This window comes from Capra hircus, chromosome 5 (assembly GCF_001704415.2).
Source record: "Capra hircus breed San Clemente chromosome 5, ASM170441v1, whole genome shotgun sequence".
In the NCBI taxonomy this organism is placed as follows: Eukaryota; Metazoa; Chordata; class Mammalia; order Artiodactyla; family Bovidae; genus Capra; species Capra hircus.
In genome coordinates, this window is record NC_030812.1 from 102,938,752 (window position 1) to 102,941,763 (window position 3,012).

Sequence of the window (3,012 nt, forward strand, 5' to 3'; positions counted from 1 at the left end):
CAGTCTCCCATTTCCCTGGCTGCACAATGGGAACGACCATCCTTCAGGGGCCTTGGAAGAGACAAACCGTCTTGCTAGTTCTTCACGGGCATTGCTGAGCATCTGCTCTGTGCCCAGCACCACGTTCAGGTGGGAGGTGAAGACAGGTGCCCTCTGCCAGGAGTCCTGCTGTGCAATGCTTGGGGTTAGTGTCGCTGTCCACAGCCTGGACCCCTTTCCTTCTCGACTTTGGTCACCACCATCTGTAATCCTCCTCTCCTGCTGAGTACCACTCACCACCCAGCTGCAGCATCCTCACCTGCCTGCCTCTCCATCAGCTGTCCAGTGCTGGTGGAAGAGGATGAGACTCAGCCCAGCTTCCTGAGGAGCCTCGAAGCCTGTGTATTCTCATTCGCACATCAGCACAGAGAGAGCAGCAGCGGGCATCTCCCCAGCTTTTATTTCAACAGAGGAGACGCTGAGGGATGTCAGAGTGGAACCCCGGTTTCCAGACCCCCAACTCCTCCTCCCACACCAGCATCAGCCCTGGGAGCCAGGCGTCACCCTTCCTCACCCTCCTTAGGGCCGAATCCTGATGCCTTGATCTGGCTCTCCTAACCAACCCCATCCCCAACCTTTGTGATCTGCTTGACCTGAGGAGCCGCAAGAATCTTGGGAAAGAGGGGGAGATGGCAAAGGGAGGGGGAGGTAAAGGTTGCGAGGAGGAAATGATGCGATGACTCTGGACTTCCCTTTCCTAGATTCACAGTGATGAGGGGAAAGTGTCACGGCAGTTTCCTCTGAACCCTCAGGTTCAGCCTGCTTCTGTGCTCTTTGACCCCAGCCTGCCCTGGCTCCCTCTCCCCTGACTCAGTGGGCGGGGCCTGTCAGACAAAGCTGGAGCTATTAAGGATGACAGAAGGCAGCCCCTACTCCCCATCCTTCCCCTGCCACCCCTGGTCCTCCGGAGTTTCTCCTGCCAAAAAGCAGGTCCACCTAAGGGTCTTTCATCCTCCCTTCCATCGGTGTGTTACCCCTGCACACTAACTTTTGGGTTTTTGGGTTTTTTTTTACCTTTAAAAATAGTTTATTTCCTTCTTCACCAACATCCTCCCCCTCCACATGCACATCCTGACCATTATTCAAAACGTCACAAATTCAATAAAAACTGATGTTCATGTATTTATCTGACGTGGTTCAAGATAAGGTTAATTTCAAAAGCAAACAGATGCCAATTATGGGGGCTTCCCAGGTGGCGCTAGTGGTAAAGAACCCACCTGCCAATGCAGGAGACATGAGAGACTCAGGTTTGATCCCTGGGTTGGGAAGATCTCCAGGAGGAGGAAATGGCAACCCACTCCATTATTCTTGCCTTGGAGAATCCCATGGACAGAGAAGCTTGGTGGGCTACAGTCCATAGGGTCGAAAAGAGTCTGACACGACTGAAGCGATTTTACATGCAAATGTGGGAGGGAACTAGGGCAGGTACCAGTAACATGGGGCATGCATTTTTCTTGAGTGTTTATTTTTTATTTTTTGGCTGCACTGTTCAACATGTGGGATCTTGGTTCCTCAACCAGGGATCAAACCCCATGCCTCCTGCATTGGGAGCACAGAGTCTTAACCACTGGACCACCAGGGAAGTCTCTCTAGTGTTCATTGAAATGGGTGGTGATCAACACATGTGCATCATATGAGCAGTTATCCAGAATGAGCACATGCAGGAGAGGGGTGCTGTCTGTTTCCTCCTTTCTAGATCTCAGGTTGATCAGACAGGTAGAGGAGACAGAGTTCACGCTGTCTCATCTTCCTTATGGAGCTTATCAGGTGAAGTGACTTGTCCAAGTTCATGATTAATACAGAACCAGGTCTCCCTGTGACACATGGGGTTGGAATGACTGGGCTGGGGCTGGGACCCACGTCACCCCGACTGAGAGTCCAGTGTCCTTTCGATGACTCTGTGCTCCTGCGGGGTGTGTGGCACATTATGGAGAGAGGGGGCTCTGTTTTCTGAAGCTCCTTTCCCTTCATCCTTTGCTCCACAAGCCCTAATAGCCAATCTTAGTTTTCCCCCTCTTCTTTTTTAAAAAAAATATTTATTTATTCAGTTTTGGTTGCATGGGGTCTTAGTTGTGGCAGACAGGCTCTCTAGCTGAGGTGTGGAGGCTCAGTAACTGGAGTACAAGGGCTTAGTTGTCCCGTGGCCTATGAGATCTTAGTTCCCCGACCAGGGATCAAACCCACTGGAAGGCAGATTCTCAATCACTGGACCCCAGGGAAGTCCCCGGCCTCTTCTGTTTCTCTGTGTCTCCCTTACCATGATTCCTTCTTCCCGGGAGGGCTGATGCTTGGGCTGTCTCCTCTGCCACAAGACTAATTAGCTGTTCATATTCTTAGATCCACCCACCTCTCACCACCTTTTTTAAACAGAATTTTATTGAACAGTTGAATACCATGTTTCTCAAGGCTTTAAGCTTGCTGCGTAAATAGGCATTCATCCTAAACAATGAAAGAAATTCTCCTTTTGTGCCGGGCTATGTGCAAGGGCATTGGCAGTTGGAACAGACCCTTAAAAGTTTCTTGGAACATTGAAAATAGGACCCTGGCACCTGAAACTAACACAGCATTGTAAATCAACTGTGTTTCAATAAAAATTTAAAAGAAGAAAAGAAAAAAAAAAAAACCCAGGACATTGAAGTTGTTAGTGTTAATACAAAATATTAACATGATTATCACTGGGGAATTCCCAAGCTGTCCAGTGGTTAAGACTCTGTGCTTTCAAAGCAAGAGTGTGGGTTCAACTCCTGGTCAGGGAACTAGGATCCTACATGATGAAAGCCATAGCCAAATAAATAAATAAAACCCGTTGCAACCACTGACGGATCCTAAAGGAAATCAACCCTGAATATCCATTGGAAGGACTGATGCTGAAGCTGAAGCTCCAATACTTTGGATGCTTGGAAAGACTGAGAGCAGGAGAGAAGGGGGTGACAGAGAATGAGACGGTTGGATGGCATCACCAACTCAATGGAC